This window comes from Tachypleus tridentatus, chromosome 8, assembly GCF_004210375.1.
Source record: "Tachypleus tridentatus isolate NWPU-2018 chromosome 8, ASM421037v1, whole genome shotgun sequence".
In the NCBI taxonomy this organism is placed as follows: domain Eukaryota; kingdom Metazoa; phylum Arthropoda; class Merostomata; order Xiphosura; family Limulidae; genus Tachypleus; species Tachypleus tridentatus.
The window spans coordinates 4,585,752-4,599,436 of record NC_134832.1 but is presented as its reverse complement, the minus strand read 5'-3'; the positions used below and the strand labels follow the sequence as shown (position 1 = coordinate 4,599,436).

The 13,685-nt window shown below is 34.0% G+C and overlaps 1 long non-coding RNA gene across 1 annotated transcript in view; it reads left to right on the top strand.

Annotated features, from left to right (window-relative positions):
• Positions 1-11,034, top strand: part of LOC143258439 (uncharacterized) — a 39,816-nt gene extending 28,782 nt beyond the window's left edge. The window contains exon 2 of the long non-coding RNA XR_013032281.1: positions 7,409-11,034. This is a non-coding gene — a long non-coding RNA (uncharacterized LOC143258439). The remainder of the gene's footprint in view (positions 1-7,408) is intronic.
• Positions 11,035-13,685: the final 2,651 nt, after the last annotated feature.

Below are 13,685 nucleotides of genomic sequence, written 5' to 3'. Positions count from 1 at the left end.
TTTTATTATGGTTTAGTGAAAGAAAAGTGTTGTTTTGCCATAATGTGAACATAACATCTAATTTCAGAATTACTCATGATGTTGGAAATAAGGTTGCTAAAATTTCATGTAATTTAGTTTCAATAAAACTGGTTTTGATTATCCGTACAATGTGCATATAATACAGGAAAATCATAACTTTGAGTGTTTTCATTAAGTTTGAAAATATTATATTAATCGTGCTAAAATTACGTGATATTCCTCTATAATTTTACACAATTTGTTTTAAATCTCTACCTGCACTTTTATAAGAAGTGGCACCTCCTTCTAATACGTTATATGCCTAAAGGAATATTTAGACTATATTAATGCTTTTGTCAAGTTTGTAACTCTAGTTACTCGTTCAAGGCTTAGAAAATAATGATTTTAACGCCACTTTGATTGTTATCTATCTGAAACCTACTGGGAATCTTATAAACAACGACATTTATAACGTCAGGGAACGCTTTTTTTTTTTTCATCTGAAATTCGAGAATAGTACTTAGGTTATCCATCTTTCAGTAGATATCTTGTCAAATTATGTCATTTTCTCTCTGCCTTTGACGTTTTTATATATTTAATGGCTCAAGTGAAATTCCAAGGAAGTGCGTCTCAAGCAAAACTTGTTTTTAAACTGGGTCTCACGTATTGGATATTTACTGCCTTTATAAATAATGGTTCGTTTGTTGTTTTCTTTTCCTTTGGCGGGTATTCCAAAATTGGTAATGTATAAAATATCTAGAAGTAAGGTGTCCCTCAAGGAGGGGTGGTTAGCCCTATACTCTTCATCATGTATGTAAACAATATGCCACTGAAGGATCCGAATCATGGATTCTCTTCACAGTTCGCAGATGATGTGGCAGTCTGGAAAAGTGCCGCAACACCCACGATAGCAGCCACTAACAAACAACCGTAACTAAATAGAATAAGTGAATACTGTCAAAAATATAGAATAAAAATAAACACAACAAAAACACAACTCGTAGTCTTTACGAAATTAACAAAACACAAAAAAACAACAGCCAGAATTATATATGAATGGCACACTACTTCAGACTGTCCCATCGGCAACATTTTTAGGTCTGACCTATGATTCAAAACTAACTTGGATCAATCGTGTGAACGAAATTAAAAATAAATTCTGGCGAAGAACTAACTATGCTAGGAGTCTAACTGGTAAAAACAGTGGAGCATCTACAGATAACATACTAAAAATCTATAAAACATATATTAGACCTGTAATAGATTATGCAGCTCCAGCATGGATAACTGTAAGCAATAAAATAATTGAAACCAAACTACAAACAATCCAAAACACATTCCTCACAACTGCATACAAAGTTCCAAGAACTATATCATCTCAATTCATTCACAAATATTCGAACATACCAACCATACCAGATAGACTCCTACATAGTACAATTATGTACTTTAATAAGAATTGGATGAAAAACGAATTACTATGCGAACTAGACAGGTACCTCATACATGATGAAGCTAGTCCTAAAGATCTCTCCCCAGTTAATTTATATTTTAAATATAAAAATAAATAAAAAATATATATAAGAAAATAATAATAAAAATATATACACACACACATATATATATGTATTAAACAATAATAACAATGCCACCAACAAATTTGACATTCTGCTGATAGAATAAAATAATCACTATATATGAGCCACAATACATGGACATTGCCCTGAAAAGTATCAAAATAATATTCAGTTCTACAATTACAAATATCAATCCGCAAGAACATAAGCACGGGGAGGAGGAAGAGGTCATAGAGAACCTGACCCTCCAGAGTATGAACTTTTCTTACCCAAACACCGACAGAGAGACAGAGATATAGGGATATAGACCGAAAATATCCATGGCCTTGATGATAGTATTTTTTCTACCAAATTCAAATACCCTTCATTCACATTGATCTTCTGAAACTGGTGTTGATTGAGTGGTTCAAAAAAGAATGATGTAAATATTTAGGTTTTTCACTCATATCACATCCTAACACAAAAAAAATGGTAAATCTGTAGTTAGTGCATGATAACAACTGGTATGGTTAAAACACAAAGCTATGAAATGGGTCTGACATCTTTTACCAATGTACTTTTTCTTTTACAATTAGCCTACAAACTTGATCACGTATTGTCTATCAGAACTTCGATCTCGCGTATTTATGCTTTTTCTATATCATAGCATTTAGACTGAGTAGCTGAAATTTATTTTTCATCAAAATTCTAACATGGAATCACTTATCGAGTTTTAAAGTTGAAAGACATTTAATAAGGCATCATCAAACAAGTCTTGAGATTGGTACATGTGCATGAGGTGCGATATTATCATAGGAATGTTTAACATCATATACTCCTCGACTGGGATCACCAAAGAGGAAACTTTTCTGTGAGACTGGGTTTACAACCCATTATTTTTGAAACACCTCTTTTCGTTTGCATAAGAACATGGTATTATGCACTTTACAAGGAAATGCCAATAAATAATTTTGCCTAGTGTGTATTAAACCTTTGCTATTGATTACACTGAGTTTTTCAACAAATGTTTACTCAAGTTGAGATAAAGTAAGGCCCTGAGATTTTACCACACGATAAAAAGCTTATATTTCTTCTAAACCTACGAGGATGATGGGGAATTAAAATAAATATGGCCTAAAGTCACATTCATACTTTGTTCCTTTGATATATTTTATTTTATTTATTTTAAGTTTGACTTACTGTGCCTTCTTTAACAGGGACATGAGGACAAAAGATAGAAAGTGTCATTAACCTGAGTCGTCAATGTTGGAAAAAAATCTCCTTTCTAGTTGCTTTTTATGCAATAAACTAAACTTTTTTTCTGTTGTTTCGTGTTGTTTATCACAACATTTCACAATGCGCTATTTGTGTTTTGACCACTACGGGTATCGAAATCACATTTTGAAACTCTGGGAGGCAACGTTTCTGGTTTTGTTTTTAGAGCCAACAAGGGTATCTTTGTTTTATGCATGGCAGAGCTATTGCTTTCCTCGAGTTTGAAAGTAAAACGTTACATTTTAGTGAAATAAAGACTGCATCACTTAATTGAAAGATCTATTGTTTAACTTCGTTGTTAAACTTTCTAGATCATAAAAAGTGCCCTAAAATATTAAACTACATTTGTACTAAGGTACACTTCTTCTTTATTATCTCTACACTCCTTGCACGGCATGGCCAGATGGTTAAGGCACTCGACTCGTAATCTGAGGGTCGTGGATTCGAATCCTCGTCACACCAAACATGCTCGCCCTTTCATCCGTGAGGGCGTTATAATGTGACGGTCAATCCACTATTCGTTGGTAAAAGAGTAGTCCAAGAGTTGGCGGTGGGCGGTGATGACTAGCTGCCTTCTCTTTAGTCTCACACTGCGATATTACGGATGGCTAATACGGATAGCCCTCAAGTAGCTTTGCGAGAAAACTCAAAACAAACAAAGAAACTAATCAAGTACGTAAGAAACTATTCTTAAACTTATACGAGATGCAGCAATATTATTCGAAACATAACAAACCTACACTCCTCAGTCCATACGTCACCATATTTCACATGATTAGATATTACAATATTGTACGTTTAAATTAATCAGTAGCCTAGGTCACTTACCTCAGCTCCAGCAGTAATGATATCGTATTAAAGACGAAATAGGCTTACCACAGACAAATATTCTCGACAAGACGTCTGCGAAATTATTTAGTTTGATACAATATATCACCCAATACAAGTAAGCAAAACAATGTGAAAAAAATAAATTTTGGGTTTTTTGCTGTTGTTGTATGAGTCATTCAAGGTGAGATTTTCAGAGGACAGTTTCTTATATTTAAATAGAAAATTAAATGTTTATCGATAACCTTTCGGATTTGTACAATAAGGCCTCTTGAGTTAACATCAGCAAAGAATTTGGTCAGTGTGAATTACCTTTTTAGTTTAATGGTTAAACTGGTTATCTCGGGAAATTACGATCCATAAAGCACTACCTACCTATTTCTATCTTAATTTTTCAAAATTTAAATTATTATACTTTGTATACGAGATTCTCATTCCTTAGAATACATTAATTGATCTTTAAAATATTAACAAATATTATATTAAAGGGCATAAGGGAAGTAACATGCAGTTAATGTTTTGAATGAAAGATCTGCTTAACCGAGTACATCTTAAAACAATATTTATTTACACAACACTGACAAGCTTAAAAAGTAATGATAGAAATGGCCCTTTTCTACTATTTTGAGCTGCAGTACACTGACAGTTCGTCTGAAGCAAAATGTTGTCTGCTACATGTGGCATTAAACATCGACAATGCTAAAGACGCAGTGATTAAAATGTCGTGTAAAACAGAGCTATTGTAAGATTAATTCATTTCAACACTCTCAAATAGTGTACATGTTTATGAGCTGATTGGCCATTACCCATTATTCCAGGAACTTAGTACACCTACTTAAATCGAATAATTATTTTATATCTGTATATTTCTTAGAAAACAATTAGATTTGATATTTTTCTTATAACAACAATAAGTGACACCATTCACTATGACAATTTATAAGTAAAATGAAATAAAACATCTCCATATAAATACTCCTGATGTTTGTTATTTCATGAAGTCTTATGGCAATTAGCGGCACTATAGGGGCAAGGAGGGTATTTGCCTACCCAAAGTTTTTCTTGCACTCCTACGGTTATTCAATCCTACATATATAGAGCAAGCGTAATGCATATAAAAAGAAAACACGTACGCAGGCGCATTACCGCCATTACATCTTTACTGGATGTTTTCTTTTTGTCTTTTACTTGTATATAAGGAGTCAACCAGATATGTCCTACAATAATGGGTTACTTTTTAACCCAACGTTTTCATACTAACGGTACTAAAACATCAAATAATTGTTCATTTAATTAATTAATGCTCGATAGAACATAGAATAAATACATGGAAAAAAAGAGGAATTTGTCCCATAACTATCACTGTTTTCTGGCTTCCTAACTATGCCACAAAGGTTCTTAGAAATTAAGCAGAACTGGTCGAAAGGTCTCCTGTGGAAACAAAAGAAAAACTCAAACAGAAAATACTCACTGTCTATTAGGAAAAACATAGTAGAATAATGTGCCATTGCAAAGGCAGAACTGTTAGTTTTCTGTCAGTTATAATAATATGGGATTAAAAGTCGGAGAAAACTATTGGGAAATTCTGAAAGGGAAGATGGGAATTTGGGCGTGGTAAAAGAGGCTTTGATTTCCTGTTTAATAGCTCTATAACCATTTAAGAGAAAGAAGAAACTACTAAGAACCTGACTCTCTCAGATCGTCACAAACTATAAAAAGACTATAAATATTATGTCTTGTTCTTCCACTGCTCACGGTTTTATCTCCAATGATTAGGTATGTCTGAAATGTGTATAGATATACATATGCACTAAGATACGAATGTGTATCACTGGTAAATAGTCAACCAAAACTGACCTACAGGGAGGAGCACATGCAATTAGTAAACTAGGTAAGGTCCTTATTTTATGTTTCTTGCTAGTTAAGCTGTGTATGACCAAGAGCGTTAGAGCCAAACAGTTTCCTCAACTTGGTAATATTACACAGTTTTACTTATAAAATAGTTTATTATAGTTATTTCTTCAACATAATAATGACATAAACATACATATGTAACAACGGCTGGTTTGGGTTGAGAAATTTTTTTATGTAGAGGAGCGAACAACGTTTCGACCTTCTGACGATGACCGAAGAATGTCGAAACGTTGATTGCTCCTCTACATAAAAATTTTTTTCTCAAACCAAACCAGCCGTTTTTACATATACAGGGTGAGCCAAAAGTAGGTGGACAGTAAAAAACATTTATTTAGAGATCACGTATACGTACAACTATATGTAATAAGACAATTATATTAATGAAAATAAAATGTTATTTATTAACGCAAATGCTCATATTGTTTTCCTTCTTGATTTACACAGCTTTGAAGTCTACCTCTTACGCTTCGACAACCATTTTTGCACAAGTCACTCTGGGCATTAATTTCTTGAAATGCATCTCTTATGTAATTTTTTAAATCACCGACATTTCTTGGTTTTTGTCTATAAACGTTTTCCTTGAGTACTCCCCAAAAGAAAAAATCCATAGGGATCAAGTCCAGTGAACGTGCCGGCCAATCGATTGGACCTCTTCGACCAATCCATTTCAATGGAAATGTTTCATCAAGATACTCACGAACTCCTTTGGAATGATGTGGAGGGGTCCCATCTTGTTGAAAATAAAAGTCATGTAAATTAGGTTGTTGCTGTAACTGGGGAACAACTTGATTCCTTAGAATTTCGAGATACTTATCTCCTGTAATTGTTCCGTCAAAAAAAAAATGGTCCATAAACACCAGAACTTGAAATACCACCCCAAACATTGACACCAGGCTGATTTAGCTGTTGTTCTAATGTTAAATGCATGTTCTCACTATACCAGTAAACACAATTATGTCTATTGACATGACCGGATGATTTAAAAGAAGCTTCATCACTCCACACAATGTTATCTAAAATTCCTGGGTTTTCTTCAATCTTGTTCAGCATAATTTCACTAAATTGCAGTCGCCTGTCTGGATCATCCTCCAATAAGCCATGAATTAGTTGTGGTCGATAGGGTTTCAACCCAATTTGCGTTATAATTCGCCTAATAGAGGTTTGTGGTATGTTCAATTCCATAGAAGCTCTTCTGGTGGATTTGTTTGGGCTTTGAACAAATGCATCGGCAACACGTTGCTTATTATTCTCTGTACAGACTGTTTTGGGTCGACCAGTTTTAGCAGCATTAAGGATTGAGCCAGTGGCGTCGAATTTGTCACGGATACGGTAAATGGTTTGTCTTTTTGGAGCTGGAGTATCAAATGTTTCAACCCACTTTCTCCTTACGGTTTCAATATTTTGAGATTTCCAATACTCTTTTAACACCCATATTCTATTATCTGTATTTAAAGTATTTGACATTATGGGTTCTATTAACAATCTAAAAAAAAAAAAAAAGAAAACAGATTAAATTAAAACAAATGTAATTATAAAATTGTAATTATATAACACAAATAATATAGTTGCAACATAGTTATAATATACAATTGCATTAATATAACCGATACATAAACCTATTCCAAATGCTGTCCACCTACTTTTGGCTCACCCTGTATATTTTTCTCTACAAGTGGGTTTTCTCCTCATCAATGACCTAAACACAAAGGTGGGAATGATTTATCAGGTTGTAGGAATTTTACAATTATATTCATCATGAGATAAAACGTAAAAATATGTAATAATAACATGTAAAAATCGCAGACCAAACAAACTGTCTCTTTGATTTTTTTTAGCAAAGCCAGATCGAGTCTCGGATTTTAGCACTGTAAGTCCGTAGAACTACCACTGCCCCACCAAGGCACTATACCAAAAGCAACATCTGGATGATCATCAAACTGAAAGGAAACCACAACACACGGAATATTTCAAAAACGTGTACACTATTTTTCAGAATTCTGAACTTTGGTAATAATATATACAAGTTATATAAAAATGTTTCCTTAGTTGAAAACGTTGTTAAAATGTACGTTTTAAACATCAGAAATGGTTCCTGGACTATTAAGCAGACGATGTCGTGTTAACATTAAACATGAGTTTAAAAAGTGTTAAGGAAAAATTTACGTCAAGGTAGCAGCACCAACAAGTCTAGCAGGTTCACAAATAGAAAAATATATTTCTAATCGAAACACAATTATTAAAATTTTAAGTCGTTGTTGGTTTTCAATTTTTGTAGACGCTTATTCCGGTAGAAATACAAACTTAATATTATCTTGGCACACAATTCAGTAATGTGTCTACGGATGTCTGCCAAATATCAACCACAAAAAACTGGGTCTGTTTATATCCAGGATGGACTATGGACGTTAGATGATTAAAAAAAAAAGTTAAAATGAATGTATACCAAACTAACGGATATTCCGTGATTGGCTATAATTATTTAATTTCTGAAGGAACAAAAATAAATTTCAGCGTGATTTCTTAAGAGGTTCCAAAAGCTACAAGAAAAACATTACATTCCGATAACGTAACAGAAGGTTCGATGTTTTGTTTTTGAATTTCGTGTAAAGCTACTCGGGGGCTATCTGCGCTAACCGTCCTTAATTTATAGATTAAGGTGAAAGTAGCTAGTCAACTTCACCAACTGCAAACGTTTGGGCTACTCTTATAACAAGAAACCGTCACATTACCGCCTCAAAGGACGAGCGTATTACACAACGTGGATTGGAACTGCGACCTGTAAACTGCGAATCAAGCAACCTAACCTCCAAGCCATACCAGGTCAGCAGGTTTTGGATCCTTTCATTGGCTGCTTTCATAAGAAATCATTATCCACCCTCTTGACGTTAAAAGTCAACGCACTCTAATTATTTTGTAACTTTCAATCACCTAAAAAAAAGCCACACAATTATGTCTCATTTTAGGTACCGTAAAATAAAAGAAATAGCAGTAAACCTCTTCCTGAAAGAAGTAAAAATATTGAAGTTTAAATTAACACCAGCTTTCAAGTTGAGATTAAATTAAAAAATTATATGACTGTTTGTTTTTTTAATTTTTGCAATGCTACACGAAGGTTATCTGCGTTAGCCAGCTCTCATTTACCAGTGCAATAATAGATGAAGGGCAGACAGTCAACACCACCGGCTCATGAGATACTCTTTTACCAACGAATAATAACGCCATAATTCATTCACCACTCGATTCCATCAAGGAACATAGGGCCGCAATCGCTTGCGGATTCATCAACAGGTATTTAAATGAATAGGTTGTTAGCCCACTGCACCGAGCCGTCCCTAATTTAGTAGTGTAAGACTAGAGGGAAGGCAGCTAGTCATCACCACCCACCGCCAACTCTCGGACTACTCTTTTACCAACGAATAGTGGGATTGACCGTCACATTATAACGCTCCCACGGCTGGGAGGGCGAGCATGTTTGGCGCGACCCCCGGATTACGAGTCGCACGTCTTAACACGCTTGGCCATGCCTGGCTAACGCCATAATAATGGTTTCTATTATTTTCACGTACACGGGTTCCCCATATAACAATATACAAGGTCCACTTAACAAGACGTCTAACGAATATCACGTTACAGAGTATTGTTTCAATACTTTCAAACTTTGTGAAAAAGTAATAGTCAACCCACAAAATGTACAAAACAACAATTTTTAACAACAAAAGGTAATCAGGGTACAAAAACAATATACTAAATAAGGACGGGTGTTTGTTGTGGATGTGTCAAACTGGAGAGATAACGGGAACAAAAACCTTTACATTGGTTCTCTCTCACCAGTTCAGTGTAAGCCCCTCTGTACACTAAAAATAAAAGTACATAAAACTAAGAAAATAGATAACCTTTCGATATATCGTGCATAGAAATATAGCTATCTACCCTTCAAGGAAGAAAACTTGGTTAATACTAAATTAGTAGCAGCGTAGGACTAGAGGGAAAGCAGCTAGTCATCACTACCCACCACCAACTCTTGGGCTACTCTTTTACCAACAAATAGTCACATTATAAAGTCCCCACGGCTGAAAGGGTTAACATGTTTGGTGTGACGGGAATTTGAAGCCGCCGCTCAGATTACGAGTCGATCGCCTTAACAACTTGGCCATGTCGGGCCTAAATTAATGATTGTTCATTCTTTTGAATTTCGCGCAAAGCTACACGAGGGCTATCTGCGCTAGCCATCCAATTCGTAGCTAAATTAGTTAGTAGCAACGTAAGACTAGAGGGAAGGCAGCTAGTCATCACCACCCACCGCCAACTCTTGGGCTACTCTTTTACCAATGAATAATGAGATTGGCCCTAATATTATGACGCCTTCACGGCTGAAAGGGTGAGCATGTTTGGTGTGATGGGGATTCGAACCCGTGACCCTCAAGTTATGAGTTAAGCGCCCTATCCACCTGGCCATAAATCAATGAATTTTAGTTCCGTGTGCAGCAAGTAAGAAAAAGTTAATCAGTTTCTGCATTCAAACTGAATTAAAACAGTTTTTTGTAGTTAAGCACAAAGGTATACAATGGACTATCTGTGCTCCGCTCGCCATAGGTATCGAAATCCGATGTAATACTTGACGGAAGGCAGTCAGTTATCACCATCCACCGCCAACTATTGGGTTACTCTTTTATCAACGAACAGTGGGATTGAATGTCGCATTATAACGCCCCCACATTTCAAAGGGCAAGCATGTTTGGTATGACGGGGATTTAAACCAGCAACCCTCGAATTACGAGTAGAGCTCCTTAAACACCAAGCCATGCCGGGCCGGAGGAAGAAGAACGCCATCTCCAAAGTGATTTAACAGAGACTTGAACGCCTTTATTCCAAGCGGCCTCAAGTATTTACCATTTGATCAGAACTCACTGAAAGTCAACTACCATGCTGGGGCACCAGTTGTGAAGGCTCCAGTGAAAGCTTTATATTTTAGCCAATGTATAACGTATTTATTGTAATCTACTTATTATTTTCATTTATTTGCCTATTTTCATGAATATATAAAATATTTTTAAATACTCTACGTACAACAATCTTATAAATAGTATATATGAATGTATATGTATCTTTTCTTTGTTTTTTTTAAAGTGTGGGATGTATACAGTTATTGTGTGATATACTTCTGTAAGGGGCTTGAACTTATATCGAATGTTCTATATATTAGAAAGGATTGTTGAACAAATTGATTTTGAAGAGTATTGTTTTATATATATAAATTTGTAATACAAATGGTTTATTTTTACCTAATGTAATGAAAGTAACTTTAATTTCATACCTGTATGATAATAGTGTTTGTCATCTACATACATACATTCTATCCAAATCAACCTTGCTGATTTGCATAAACTGAATTTCAATATTTCAATGTATAATTTTCAATATATTAACAGATACTAGAGTTAAGAGAAAGAAAGAAAGAAAATGTTTGAAAGTTTAATGTGGCACAGCAGTACATATGAAGATTCATACTACTAAAAACCCGGTTTTCATACTTGTGATGGGCAGAGTACAGATAGCCCACTGTTTAGCTTTGTGCTGAATTCCAAATAAATAAATGCTACAAGATTGAATTTTGGGTCACCTTAACTACAAACGCTGCATATGCATAACATATTGTACTGAATTAAAAAAAGAAAGTTTTAATATGTAAGTTGCAGCTGTAGATGTGATGAAAAAGTGGTCAAGTCATGGCCTAACTGGCCTTACTACTTCCTACAGCCCTATCAATAGAACTGATTATGACAAGCAGAAGAATATAATAACCTTGCCAAAATTGTAACTATTACACCTTACTGGACCAATCTGTCTTACTTTCCACTGATTTCATACAAAGAAATATATGCCCCAGTCTATTATTAAAGACATGTTTGCTTTACTGTTTGGTACATTTTGTATTTTATCATCTGATTTTAGGTTGAAAGAGTAATGCTATTTCAGATATGGTAATTTGTTTTAAAATTAGATTGTTAAGTTTTACATCTGAATTAGCTTGTAATCATTAATTATGTTTTGTATATTTGTAGTTCTTGTTTTATTTGTACTGTTTGGGTAATATTTGCAGGTGTAAATGTAAGATACATGGGAGAATTTAATTGTTTTGTTTTTAAAGTTAGGAATGGCCAGATAAGCCCAAAGTTAAATAAGAGCATGAAATTATAATACATATCTTGCAAACATCTCTCGAGAATGTTGACATTGTGAGTACCCACCCCACCTTCAAGTTATCCCTGTTTATGTACTTGTTAACAGCAAAACAATTTTATAACACCTTTCCTTCAAATATTTGAACTAATCATCTAGGTTTTTGCACTTGTTAACAGAATTCTTAAATGTCACAAAACATGGAATTTGTAAATAAAAATTTTAAAAGATTACACATCAAACCTATTCAAAACATTTTCAAACATTGAAAATAATGGGATGTGCATTTACTTTGAAAAATAAAAATATAGCATTTTTTAAGCATAAAACAACAAATACTGGTTTTTAAAAAATCATTTTGATGTTAAAGATTTATACGAAAATTAGAATTTAAACATTTTGCAGTACAAAGTATTTTATTAAATGTTAAAAACACAAACATGCAGAAATTAATAGGCATCCATGAGACTCGCTCATAGTAGGCCTTCCATTCATAACTATAATTATTTTTAGTATGTTTTTCTCTTGTTCCTCTTTATATTCATGCACAGACAAACAACTAGTTTCTTGTACTCAGTGATGTCGAGAAAACCCACTTGTAGAAAAATATATATGCAAAAACGGCTCATTTTGGGTTGAGAAACGCTCTTCTATGTAAAATATTTTCTCAACCCAAACAAGCCGTTTTTGCATATATAAGTTTCTTGTATTGTTCTGATAGATGTTTCAATTCAGAAAAACAGATATACTTGTGGTATTTTCAAGTCAGTCTAAAATGCTGCCAAAGGGCACAATGGTATGTCTATGAACATATGCCACAAGAAACCCACTTTCCATACCCATGGTGAACAGAACACAGAGAACCCCTTTGTGCAACTTTGTACTTAATAACAAAGGAACATTCTAGAACTTTGAATTATTGTATTTTTACTGGACACAAAGTTGTACAAAATTGTGTTGTAACATTTCTAAAATATTCCTCTTTTAAAATATACTTGTTTAACCAATGGAATGATCATACTCTACTTAAAGCTGAACAAAGCTGACCATACTATATATATATATATATCGCGTGCACACACACAAACACCAGAAAAGTGATGTATCACTTATATAAACAACCACACAAATGAATTCTCCTTGGTCCCATTTTCAGAAAGTTTATAAATGATGCAAAATGGCACTATTTACCAATAAATACAGGAGTGATTTATTATGCATTTGTATATATAAATGTCATGTTTAATAAAATAATATTTCCCACTATGCCTAATGGCTTGGGTCAGAATTTCAATATTCCCTGCCTACTTCACAACAATAAGAAAATTCAGAACTTTTTATTCATGTGCATGTGTGCATATACAAACTTTGTTTTGTGACCTAAGAAAGTCAAAACGTTTTTCTCTGCTTTATTAGTAAAAGTGATAATACCCATACCAGCTATCCTGAGGTAATAAAACATGTTGCACATTTCCCTCAAACCCAAGTATTCAATACAAGTAATGTATTAAAATTCCTTCGAGAATCAATTCATAGTTATTTGACAGTAATGTTATATTACTTTAAAAGGAAATCATTTTTACAAATAATACATTCAACTTATTTTCAAAGATAAATAAATTTATAGCTACATACAAGGAATGAAGCAATTAGAGACATTGACAGCCACTGGCACACAAGGTCCATGCCACAGTTCTATTTATCAGTGCCCCAACTCCCTGGTCAGTGTCTTGAAAAATTGTAATAAAGAAAAAACATGATTGATATCTTATTGAAATGCTGAAATTTCCATGCCTATGGGCCCAAGTTCCAATCTTTTGGAACTTATCAATGCCCCTGGAAACAATAAAAAACAAACAAACTAATTTTCACTCATTCATGATGATAGAGACATAGTACTTTTAAACTTCTGGATTTCTACATACAGAATGG